Source organism: Rattus norvegicus, chromosome 8 (genome assembly GCF_036323735.1).
Source record: "Rattus norvegicus strain BN/NHsdMcwi chromosome 8, GRCr8, whole genome shotgun sequence".
In the NCBI taxonomy this organism is placed as follows: Eukaryota; Metazoa; Chordata; class Mammalia; order Rodentia; family Muridae; genus Rattus; species Rattus norvegicus.
Window position 1 is genome coordinate 115,331,373 of NC_086026.1, and position 13,336 is coordinate 115,344,708.

The window sequence follows — 13,336 nt, forward strand, 5'->3', positions numbered from 1 at the left end:
CTTACACTAGTCTACTAAACACTGGACTAAGTTGGTCCCCCAGCATCCACTTGTCACTCTGGGTGCAGGAGAACTGAGCCCTCTTTTGAAGTTCCCGGGCACCAGCACTCATACACTCCTCTTACACACACACACACACACACACACACACACACACACACAGAGAGAGAGAGACAGAGAGACAGACACAGAGAGACAGAGAGACACAGAGAGAGAAAGACAATTAAAAATAAACAGATCTTTAAAAATTAAATTGGTGCTGTGACTGTTGTACTCTATAGCAATAAAAAAAAAAAACACCCTTAAGAACAGCCTTCTAGTGTTCTGTCTTGAGTCTTAGGTAATCAGCAACACCATGATTTCTCAGCGATGCCCTGTTCTCCCTGCTGACTCCCTGGCATGCACAAAAGTCCTCTTTAAACATCTCTATTGTAAAGATTTCTAAAAAGGACCCACAAGAAATCCTATCACAAGAGGTCACCTAGAAAAGAACACTACTTCCTAATTCCAGGGTTTTCCCTTCCTCCTCTGGCCTCCTCTGGTCAGAATTACTCCCAAGGCTGATTGCAAGCCAGCTAGTCTGGGCTCCGCTCATAGTAGAATGTCACTGGAATTGATTTTTAAAAAGACACACTTTGCCTCCCTTATCCCCTGCACCAACCATAAAACCCTGGCGTTGTCTTTAATGGATTTGCGTGACACTGGGCAGGGACACATAGATGCTGGGTACCTGCAGGCTTGGCAAAGGCTTCTCCTGGTTCAGTGGTCCTGTGTGCCTGCCACGCTCCGGGCCATGTGCTGGGTGTGGGAACACAGAATTGGGCAAGGCACCTCTCATCCCTGGAGAACCCCAAGTGTGTGGTGGGGAACTCCCAACCCAAATCAGGGGATGACTACCTCATGCTGCTGATTCTCCGACAGGCTCAGCGGCAGCAGAACTCTGTCTGGTGTGCACGAAAACCTCCAAAGAACCACTTTTAACACCTTTAAATACAGTGTTTTCCTTCACCTTAGTCCTCTGTAGCCTCTCTCATCTGGCTGAGCCCCTGCCTCCCACCACTGACCACTTATTAACTTTGTTCTGTCTCTTGCCCGGAGGACCTTGGCTGCTGGACTTACCTCAGGGAAACTTCTACCCAGCCTGGGGTGGATCTGAGGAGTGTACAGCCAGCGTGCACAGTCCCCAGCGCGGGATAGCTTAGCTGTTGGAGAGCGGGGGAGCCTGGAAGTAACTCCTCAGGAGGGCTTGAAGCCTCTGGCTTCTGGGGTCCTGAGGGCTGCAGCTCCCACGCCCCTGGCTCGGCAAATGAATGCTGCTTTCCCCGCCCTGGTGGCCCCCAGGGCTCAGTGTGCTGCTCAAGCCTTGGGAAGGTGACAGAAGAGTAAGTGTGAGTGCAGTGGGGGGCGGGGGGGTGGATTTTGGAGACTGGCACTATCCCGCCTGTTTCTCTGCAATGTGGACCGCCCCAAACCCCTGGACTGCAGACCCTGGGGGAAAGTGGAGGGCGGGACTTTGGGGCGTGCTTGGAGCTTGTCTTAACTCCCTGCGCTGGATCACACCAAAACAATTTCTCTGCTCCTAGTGCTAACCGCTGTCCTGGATGCTCTGCAAAGGCTCAGGAGACTTCTTGGAGAAGGATGGAGTTAAGTGAGGTAATCCAAGAGGTTTTGAACAGTAGGGAATTCTCCGTGTCCTGAAAGTACCCACTTGCTTTCTTTTCACTCATCCACTCTTGCGCACCTAGCACAGATATCTGGCCACCTGCCGTGCACCTTGACAAGGTGCCCTAGCCACAAAACCATTGCGACATCTGCTCCCTGTCAGATTGCAGAGACAAACCTGGAGCCAGAACATGAAATGGGTAGCCTAATTCTGGAATGGGTTCCACCTGTCCCATTTGGGCTACACGGCTTCACAGAGGACACGTTCAAGATAGAAGCGGTTTGCCACAGAGAATAATTTAAATTTCTGCCAGACTCTCCACCAGCTGCAACTTTGGCCACACCCTCAACCTTACTTTTTTTTCTTTCATTCCTTTTTTCTTAAAGTTATACTTGTGTCCTCTCTCCTCTCTCTTCTCTCTCTTCTCTCTCTCTCTCTCTCTCTCTCTCTCTCTCTCTCTCTCTCTCTTTCTGTGTGTGTGTGTGCACGTGCGAGAGAGAGAGAGAGAGAGAGAGAGAGAGAGCGAGCGAGAGCGCACAGATTTATGGAGTTGATTTTGATTCTCTTCTATGGAATTATCAAGCTTAGCAGAGAGTGGCTTAATCCGCTACCCCCTCTCGTCAGGCCCTCCCTCGGGCTCTCCCTTAATGGTATATACAGACATGCACTCATGTCCCTCACTGTGTGTCTTGGATCAATCACAGACTTTGTCTTCTGTTTCAGAGATTCCACACCAGGACTGGTAGCTTCAAAATGGTGGTTCTGTGCCTCCTGTAGTTTGCTGAGAGGGCAACTGAGAGGACACTGAATTGGTCAAAATTAGCGTAATCTCACATGATTAAAATCAAGCAGTCCGTGGCTTTATAGTCTTCTATAGTTCTTATTTGTAACGGTGCACTTTAGAAGCCAAGGACACCCCCCTGACTCCAAAGTCAGTATGGAAAGAGTTGAGATTTCCAAGTGGCAGTTTCTCATCAATCGCCAACCCACCCAAAGTCACAGGCCAAAGTGTCCAGCACACTTGAATGTTGCCCATTCTGTAATTTTCTCATAAAAAAGCCCAGTGAGACAGGAGGGCTCCTGGAAGTCAAGAGCCTAAGACCCATTGCTCTGCCAGGAAGCAGTGAGCCGCAGGCTTGGTGCTCACTGAAGCCTGTGAATCTCTCTGACATCCTATTTGAAGCCTCTTGATGCTTTGGGTCTAGGATGTCTAAACTAATTGCACACCTGCATCAAACCGAGACCAGCATTCAGAGAACTGGACTCCATTCCCCCATTTCAGATCAGAATGGCAGGAGGAAAGGAGGCTCTTGAATTGTGTAAAAGAAATCAGTTGCCTACAGTGACCCCACGTTTTCACCATTGTGCAACCCATGATTTCTGGACAAGAGACACAATGGGCCAATAGCCAGCGGGTCTCCGCTGTACTTCAGAGCCTTTTCAGGAACAACCGTAACGCAAGGGAAAGCTGGGGTACCGTGTGTGTTTGGGTGCACTTCTGAGATCTGTGACAGCCTCATCCAACAAGAAGACAAGCTGCTCCACCATGGACAGTGGGGGGGGGGCTTGAGGACCACCCAGTCAGTTCATAAATCAAAGCTGTGGGAAAGCCAGCTACCATTCACCTGGGAGGAGCCATATTGACTTTAGAACTGTCTTCAGATCTTAACCCAGCTGGATCTCCCCCTTTAAACCCACAAGCCACCCAGGTCACCTTCCCTTGGATCTTCCAGAGTCCAATCTTCCTCCCTCTCATCTCACATGACCCCTGCCCATTCTTCCTTCACCCTGGCAAACATCTTTGTGAGCCATCTTGCTGATCAATCACCCCGCTGCCCTTAATGATCCAAGCTGTGCGCTTTGGCTCACTGCCACTACCTAGCGTGGCAAGAGAGTACTGACAGCCCAGGAAAAAAAAAACCCTATATTTAAATTTTGAAATAAAGTATCTACCAAATATGCATAGCTTTTGCATATCATAATGTCGAAAGAAAATGCGAGGTTGAACCATTATAAGCCAGTAGCTGTCTATACATTAAATACTGTGTATTAAATATAAAATCATTACAGGACAAGCATTGTGAAGAGTAGAATCATTTTATAGTAATACCGTATCTGCACATTTACATCTATACACACGTTATTCTTAATGGCCTTTTAAAGCTATACATCATATGAAATCTGCCCATTTAAACTATTTTAGAATGGCCTCAGCTACACATGACTTTAGAAAGGCTAGAACATTTCTCAAAAGGAGCCCCCTGCCCGTGGTTGTCAGTACTCCATTTTTCATAACCCTAAGCTCTTGGCTACTAGTCACCTGCTTGCTGCCTCTAAAGCCTTACCTATTCCAGGTATTTCAGGGGGGAAAAAGAAACCATATGTGATTCTATAGCCAGCATCTTGCCCTCTGTGTGCTTCCGGTTTATCCATGTTGTGTCGTGTATTGGGACGTGATTCCTTCTGTGGGCAAATACTAACTTCCATGGAGCTATTACATACTTTCAACCAATAGGCATGTGGGGCATTCCCACCCTTTTCTTATTAAGGGTAATACTGTAAACACACTTTCTGTGCACATGTTTTTGTGCGGGCATATGTTTTCTTTGGGGAACATACGTAGGAGGGTGTGTCTGGGCTGTCTGAGATGGGAATTTTGTGCTCTTTGCAGGAACAGCTAGACTTTTCCCAAGGGGGTTACATTGTCCTCACCAGCAGCACGAGAGGGTTTTGATTCTGTCACATTCTTGCCCGCGGTTGTTAGCTGACATTTTAATGACAGCCATTGTAGTGTGGTTTAGATTTGACTTTCCTGGTGGTGCTGAGAAACTTTTCAGGTGCTGTTTAAAGACTTGGCCCATTTCGGTTTCTTTCTAGATTTAGTTTCTTATTGTTTTGCTTTGCCTGTGCGTTTTGTCTGCATGTATATATGTGTATGGAGTGTGGGTGCCTGTGGAGGTCAGAAGAGGGTGTCAGATGCTCTGAACTGGAGCGACAGATTTTGTGAATGACCGTGTAAGTGCTGGGAACCTATTCCTGGGCCTCTGCATGGGCGACAACTACCCTTAACCACTGAGCCACCTCCCCAGTCTACCTTGGTCCTTAGGTTAATTAGGCTTGTTGTGTGTGACCAAGTTCTAGAGGCTTCCTCCGTCGTTCACATTCCTTTACCTGAATGGTCGTCAGGGTTCTCTACCTCTATGCACTCTCTTCACTTTCATGGGAGTGGCCTTTGAAGCGCACGGTTTCAATTTGACGGGGGCCAATTATCTAATTTTTCCCCTTTGGTTGCTTATCATTTTCATGTTGTGAGAAATGATCCATTGTCAAACTGAGGGGATGAACCCGTCGTGCACATGCATGCGCACGAGTACACACAAATTTAAATGCTATATTGAAGGCCAGACTTGATTGATTGCCCTTGCCTGTAATCTCAGCATCTAGGAAGTGGAAGGAAGAAGAGTGGTTTGAGGTCATACACAACTACACAGTAAGTTTGAAGCTCAAATAATAAAAAATTTAAGTCAGATATCTGATCAGATTGTTAGGATTTATTGATTTGCTAAATATCTACTATGTGGTAAACACTAGATACCTAGGATTCACTGTGGTAGATAAAAAACCACTATCAGCCAGAGTCTGCCCTTGGGACCTAAGAACCAGTGTTGGAGATGAACATATCAGTCACCCATCAGTTTAATAGAGAGCTGTGTGCACTGGGAAATATGGCCAAGACTCCTGGTAAGATCTGGATGCTTGAAATAAGTGTTTGACCTGGAGTTGAATGAGAACGGCAGAGAAGAAGATGATAAGACAGAGTGAGACAATAATGGAAGCCACTGATGGGGGACAGGAGGGGCGTGATATGCAATGAACTTAGAGGAGTGGGGGCTGCATGGGCAATCCCATCGCCTGAGACAATGAACTCGGAAGGAGGGAGAGGTCTGGGCAAGAAGGTGGCAGAAGGGGGTCTGTCTTGGCTACTGTAAGTTTCAGCTGATGACCCTGAGAAGCCAGATGGACAGGGATAGATCCAGGTTTGGGTAAGAGCCCAGAACTGGAGACGTGGATTTGGGTTCACTGCCAAATGGGTAACTAAAGTCACGGGTGGGTAAAGTGGCAGAGGAACATTCAACAACACTCAGTCAGTCGTTCATTGAAGAAATACACTGAGATCCAGTCTCCAGAAGGCGCTGTCCCAAACCCTGATGATTCTTTTCTGGTGCTAGAGACTGAGCCCTCGGCTCTGGAGAACTTTAAAGATACACAGGAAGTGAGCTTCAGAGACATCTGGAAGGGAAGAGTTGCAGGCAGAGAGAACAATCCATGCAAAGACCCTACGTGTGGCAGGAGCATCTCTGTGCACTGGGGCAAAAAGACAAAGCCAGTGTGGCTAAGGCGAGAGAGTGACGGGGGGGAGGGGGAATGAAATCACATAGGGGATGGAGAGGAGGTAGGCTGTGAGGAGAAATGGAGGTTTGGAATAGAGAGGCATGGCGTGACTTCTGTTGATGAGGTGTCTATAAGACAAAGACAGAGAACAGAATGCTGGGAACTATCTGCCATCTAAGGGATGAGGTGAAGAGGGGCAGTAGGAAGGGAGGGGGAGGTCACATACAGGTCACCTGAAGGATGCTTAAAACTGAAGATGCCAGCACATGACAACTAATGGTGAAGAAGTGGCTGGTGAGGGAGAGACATGGAAACCGCCTCGCCCGGAGTCCACTGTCTGACAGCTCGTAGGAAGAGTCTTAGAGCATGTGGTTGGGAAGCAGGGGGAGTTCTAGGGCAGTTGCATACTGAGGATATGTGGGATGCTCAGGCAGTGCAGTGAGCCCAAGCTTAGGTGGCTTTTGGACCACTCACCACAGGAGACTGACTCCCACCTGCCACCAACCCTTGTTTTAAGACGGAGGTGGCATGATACTTAATTAACCCTGTCAACTTGGCCAGATTTAGAATCACCCGGAAATGCTTCTGGGTATGGCCAACAGGGTGTTCCCAGAGAGGTTTATCTGAACAGGGAAGTCCCGCCCTGAAGAGACTGCAGTCTCAGACTGAGTAAAAAGAAGAAAGAAAAAAGTAAAAAGAAAAAGAAGCTGCACCCCAGCCTTCACCCCTCTCTGCTTCCTGACCGTGGACATCATGTGACGCAGCCACCTCACCCCCCGCCACTATGCCTTCCCCGTCAGCCACAGCAAACCCCTCCTCAACTGATTAACAAAAAAGTCAGCTGCTTTGTTACAGCAACACGAAAGAACAACTAATACAGAACAGGATCCAGTTCTTCTTGTGGACAGGAGAGCTGAAAAGGTCAGCTGAGGAGAGAGAGAGAGTAAATATCACTCCCTTTACTTTGGGGCCCTCTGAGACTCTATAGAGTGTTTTGAATACCTATTTTTCACCAACCTCGTGATAATCCAACTTTAATTTCATACAACTAATCCTCAGACTGCACTTCCCAGTTCGCACCAAGAGCGCGGACACAATCGCTTGGAGCCCATGCTGAGTCACTGGGAGCAAGTCGTTTTTTTGAACCCTGAGGTTATTTCCCTATTCAGTCACATAACCATCAAGAAGCTAGAGACCCTGAGCCAAATTCCCTCACTCTGCAATCTATTCCACTCGTGTGATTTATGAGAGGTCAATTCGATTTTATAGGCCAGTAGGGGGTAATTAGGATTCAATAGGAAATTTCTAAATTCCCTTTTTGGGACTGAATGGCAAGTACTCTGTGCTTTAAGGAACAGAGAACGAACACAACCCAGGAGAGGGTAGAATTTCGCAGACCTTCCATAACAGAACCTCACTGTAATCAACCAAACTATAACTCTCCAGGACAAGCGAGGGAGGGACAACTGGACTTTGTGAGTCTGACCGCTGAGCCCTAGAGTTACTTAGTTCATGGCAACTTTCTCCTTAATTATTTGGCCCTTAAGGGTGGGGATGGGGGACTCAAAAACTTTCCCTTGGTTTGATTTCTGAGTCATAACAGAGTACTAGAAAGCCCAGGATATTAATAGAGATGTAAGGATGAGTGACCTCCACGCAGTAGATACGGTTACTGATAAAAGAACTCGTGCCTTCACGTAGGCGTACGCATATGCACACGCATTAAGGCCGTCCTAGCTGCGTTGCACTGCTACTAATTTGAAACCAAGACCGGAACTCAGGAAATAGAGCAGAAAACATGGAGGTAAGAGACACAACAGAGCAGGCTAGCATATAATACGTGAGTGATGGATTTTACTTCCAAAGAGAGATGTAATCTATCTCTGTTTTGTACAATTCAGCTTAACGGCTCTACGGTCTCTCCTGTGCTCGGCACAGGGATGGTCTCATTTCCTCCTAACTCCCACCCGAAAGCAGAACCCAAGACAAGGATTTGTGCGTCCACAGACGATACCTCTAGGGGAGAGGGGAAGGGAGATAGGAAAGGGAGGACAGCCAATACAGGATGTGTGATCAAGAGACCACCGGACAGTGAACAGCTGGAGCCCAGTCCCACTGGGGAATGCTGGGAAACTGCAAAATAGCCTTGGTTCTACATCTCTGCCAAATCCTGCTGTGCTATTGGCTGAGACCTCCGAAGGTTGAGCTCTCTGGCACTCAGTGTGACCAGCCCTGGCAGCAGGCAGCTCAGTTTGCAGATATGGAATCCCGGCATGGAGAGAGGAGGAGAAGGAGGCACGGTGACAACATCTGCTGGAGATAATGTTCCAGTCTGTGTGCCTGGGCAAGCCCCTGGGACTGTGGAACAGCCAAACAGCAAGGGAAATTATGACACAATTGAGATTTGCATGACCCAGGCCAAGCATAATGCAGGATGCAAACTCTTCTAGAGGTCGTGTGCAAGGAAGCGCTGAGCCTGGCCTTCAGTCAGCTCTTCCGCTCTTCCGAGCACTGGCCTGTCCCAAACTATGTCCCACTCAGAGTTGTTGACCGGACTAGGACCCTGGTGCTCACAATGGTGGCAGGCTAACATTTATCTACCCAAGTAAGGTACTTATTTCTATATTTAAGGGAAATTGACAGGGCAGAAGTAACCCTCTGCCAGTCAGAGAAGTTGAGTCATATAAGTGGGTCTGGTTAGAATTTAATTGTATTAAAACAAAACAAAACAACAAAACAAAACAAAACAAAACAAAAACAACCAAACCAAAAAAAAATTAAAAATTGTTGAAAAGTCTATCAAATGCTGGTGTAGAATGTGGTTAACCTTAACCTGACAAGCGCCACTTTTCTGGATAGATCCTCAGCGATTCACATTACAAGTCCCTCTGGCTCAGAAGTCGCATAGAGTCTATGAGGAAAGGTTAAACTCTAATAGGAGTGCTTTCGCTGTACACACTTTCTTCCTTCTCACGAAGAAGCAGGTTACTCATGTAGACTGCATTTTTCAAACTTTTCCTAGTGCTGAAACAGAAGAAAATGTTTTGTTTTGTTTTGTTTTTTAAGTTAACGCATGTGATCCTCTCACTGAGGTCCTCGATCCTTGCCTTCTAAGTGGCCTCCTTTTCCTCCGTGTTTAGGGCCTTCCCTCTGCACCTGTGGCCCTGTTTCCTCTTCTGAAAGGACGGCTGCATTAGAGTCCACCCTAATGCCCCCATTTTAATTTTCACCTAATTTTTTTTTTTGGTTCTTTTTTTCGGAGCTGGGGACCGAACCCAGGGCCTTGTGCTTCCTAGGCAAGCGCTCTACCACTGAGCTAAATCCCCAGCCCTTCACCTCATTTTTTTAAAGCAAGCTCTCACTACATAGCCCTGGCTACCTATGCAGACCAGCCTGGCCTCGAAATCACAGAGATCCGCCTGCCTCTGCCTCCCACGGGCTAAAACTAAAAGCATGCACCACCTCAATCACTTAATTTTTACTCCCTTTAAATAGAGTTGTTTTTCTTTCAGCTTAATTGGAGAGGCATGGGCATACAGAATTGCATATGTTTGAAGTCTATGTGATTTGGTGTGTGTATCACAAAACGGTTACAGCGCCAAGCCAACTGATGCACGCATCACTTCAGATAGGTATCTCTCTGTGTGACGGTGCTTAAAAGTCATCCTTCCATGTATAAAACTTCATGGGTAAGATCTAGCGCCACCAGGTGTAGCTGCAATTACACATGACCCCTCAGAGCACATTCCCATCACAATTCCTTGTGCTCTGTGACCTACATTTTACCCCGCCCAACTTCCTCAGGCCCCAGGGATCACCATTCCACTCTGCTTCCCAGGCTGACATCCACCCGCCCCATACCCCACATATAAATGATGCCGTATGTTATCCAGCTTCCTCTAATTTACTTTCTTGGAGTAGTGCAAAATATCAACAAGTTGGAGCTTATGATTCTGCAGTTCTGAAGGGTTTGCAAGGAAACCCCTGGTACTATGCATGGTGCTCCTGGAAAGCAATTTTTATTTACTTTTGCCTTTTTTATGTGTGAATTATGCATTTATGTTTGTGATTATGTCTATGCACCAAGTGCATGTTTGGCCCCTACAGGGGCCAGAAGGGGGGCACCATATATCCTGACCAGGAGTTACAGATGGTTGCTTGTGAGCCACCGTGTAAGGACTGGGAATCGAGCACTCTCCAGGTCCACTTGGACACAAATTTTATCAGCTGTTCTTCCATGGCTTTCTAAATATTCATGATTTTAAACTGAAGCATATTATATTTCTATAATAAGTGCAGATGTCACATGTTTTGAGGCTATCGTTTCACATTGAAACAATGACATTTCAGAATATCAACTTAGATATGAGGCCACTGGGTAGCGTGCTCTCCCCTGGAGGCAAGCATCTGCTGCGTAAGTGTTTAAGGAACCGGAAGACAGCAGCCATGACACAGGCTTTAGGACACAGTGAACAGCGTGGAAAGCCACACTCCCAACTTCCCTGATCGCACCACTTTGCAGTCATTCCCAAAGCGTGAGAAGGAAAATATTGACTCTGGAGAGAAGCATGTTTTGATGAGCAGATAGTCAAAAGGGCTTAGATAAGGTTCATTAGAATTTGCAAGAATATTCCACTGAATCAGAGGTGGAGGTCGTGCCCTGAGGAACGGGGCCTCTAATGATTTCCTCAGCCGTGGGAGATGGGTTATCTGAACTAGCCTGAACTAAACTCCAGGCTTCCAGGGAAACAGCAAATCCTTTATCGTTAAGATAATCACCAATCAGGATTTCCAAAGGATGTGATTCATCCACTTAATAAGAACTGAACTAGCTCAGTGGTTCTCAACCTTCCTAACGACCCTTCAATTCAGTACCTCATGTTGTGGTGACCCCCAACCATGAAGTGATTTTCACTGCTACTTCATAACTGTCATTTTGCTACTTTTATGAATCATAATGTAAATATCTCATATGCAGACCCCTGTGAAAGGGTTATTTGACCCTCCCAGGGGGTCATGACCCAAAGGTTTGAGAACCACTGAATTAGAGTCTTTTGGTGGGAAGGGTCTGTATCTGTGGGTGCTAGGCAGGTGCTCTACCACAGAGCTGAATTCCTAACCCATCTAGAACTTCACTAGAATAGTCTGTAATAGCCTGGAATGAACTAGGGAGACGACTGAGACACTGAAAATTTCAATGAATATTATTACAGGATTGGCATGTGTACTTTATTATAGTGGTCATCATTTCTCCAATCCGCCATTTTCTGTAAGGAAGATTATTGAGTCTCTCTCTCTCTCTCTCTCTCTCTCTCTCTCTCTCTCTCTCTCTCTCTCTCTGTGTGTGTGTGTGTGTGTGTGTGTGTGTGTGTGTGTTGTGTGGTTGTGTGTACCTTGGGATTTATTTCAGGAAAACCCTATTAAATAATGTGTATGTCCTCCCTCCCAAATAAAACCCAGCCCCACCAATCTCATTCTGTCTCGAATGCAGTTTCCATTCTATGGCTTTTTCTGTTGGACTTATTAGTACTAGATACAGAATGCTTCCTGTCCCCTGTTCTCTAAAAACTTTGAAGACATTCAGAGGTATTGTAACTTGTTACCCACATACGGGGAGCCTTGGGACAGAATTACATACAACTGGTTGGGGGTGGTGGTGGTCACCTAGATACTCTGGTGGGAGTCCCCTGAGCCTCCCTGACCTCTCCTTCCAAGAAAGGAAAACCGAGCTGTGATGACCTCTGGCAAGCAGACTCAACTGAGTTTAGCTCAAAGGAGACTCCTATGGAACAGGGAGCACTATGGGAAGGTGGGCGAGCCCACAGTTCCCACTGATGTCTTATGGAAAGCCCTCCTCCACCGGAGAGACTCTTACTTGGCCATAGGTGGCGTACCGCATGGCATAATATTCATTTTTCTAATACTGGAACATTCTCTGTACTTGTGCCCAAACTCATAGATGATATTTTTTATACAATTCAAGTTTATCAGTCTATCTCTTTCCCACTTTAAGTAATGGAGTCTGGAGGAAGCAAAAAAGGTCACCAGAGTTTGCGGCAGAGCAAGGATCTTCTGTGCTTTCTACATGTGACTTGTCGTCTGGGAAGCTTCCCTTTAAGTTCTTCAGAATAAACATAAAAAATATAATAAATTAAATAATTTCCTATTATCAAACTCATGTCCTTGAAAGGTAAAGATTTAGATATCATTTTTCTAATTTTGATAAATGTTTTATGTAAAACTAATATATTTAAAATATTATTACAACTTGAAAACACACAAATAAATAGAAAGGCCTTATAGTCATATGTTTGTACTAAGTTTGCAAAGTCTGGCGCATGTTTTGCTGTTTTAAAAATTATTTGAGCTGATTTATAAAAACGTAACCCTGGGGGCTGGGGATTTAGCTCAGTGGTAGAGCGCTTACCTAGGAAGCACAAGGCCCTGGGTTCGGTCCCCAGCTCCGAAAAAAAGAACCAAAAAAAAAAAACGTAACCCTGTATTGGAGACTGTTGTAGCATGTCATGGGATGATGTAATAGTGAGCACTGTTAGCTGGACAAGTCTCCAGTCTCCTAAGAGACAGCTCTAGGAACACATCCGTGAGGGAGTTACGAGGTTGGGCTGATGTGGGAAGACCCACCTTAGGCATGTATGGCCCCATTCTTGGCCTGGGGTCTTAAACAGACCAAGAAAGAGAATGAACAGAGCATGCACATTAACCCAGCTCTGTTTTCTGACTTGGGACGCGGTGTGAGCCGCTGCTGGAGCTCCCGATGCCGCCTGCACCTCCCCTGCCTTGTGACTGGAGCCTCTAATCTCAACCTCAAACCATGTCGTCTCTCCCCACTCCTTTCCTTCCTGGAGCTGCTCTCATCGGGGACCTTGTTGCAGCAATGAGAAAAGTAACCTCGGTCACTAGTGATCATCTTATATTGTAGATTCCAAAGAGCAAACCAAAGGATGCTATGTGTTTTCACCATGGAGGAATGGAATGCGAGGCGTGTGAGTAGGTGGACATGTCTCACACAGCCTAAACACCATGCAATATATGCATGTATCTAAGCATGATATAGCTATCAACCATGGTCTACAAAACAAGGACCCATCATTCTTCCATGCCTGCCTTATAGGTAGCTGTTTCTACCCATGATCTCTGCTGTACCTTCCAGAGGGAGGTGTTGCTGGGAAGCTAGGGATCACAGTACTAGATCCTTCCCAGGACTGTGTATGTGAATGATGGCTAGAGCCAATAGACGTGCAAACCAAGAACATGCATTCT

General features: G+C 46.5%; 2 protein-coding genes across 5 annotated transcripts in view; one reads left to right on the top strand and one right to left on the bottom strand.

Annotated features, from left to right (window-relative positions):
* Rpl29 (ribosomal protein L29) overlaps positions 1-13,336 on the top strand; it is an 893,235-nt gene that overhangs the window by 274,930 nt on the left and 604,969 nt on the right. The gene's annotated exons all lie outside the window — the stretch shown is intronic.
* Positions 1-13,336, bottom strand: part of Col6a6 (collagen type VI alpha 6 chain) — a 155,329-nt gene that overhangs the window by 134,540 nt on the left and 7,453 nt on the right. Inside the window, exon 1 of one of the 3 annotated variants that reach the window (XM_039082609.2) lies at positions 1,120-1,914. The exons of the other annotated variants lie outside the window; for them this stretch is intronic. The gene's annotated coding sequence lies outside the window, so the exon portion shown is untranslated. Of the gene's footprint in view, positions 1-1,119; positions 1,915-13,336 lie in introns of those variants that run through there. 3 annotated transcript variants of the gene reach the window in all.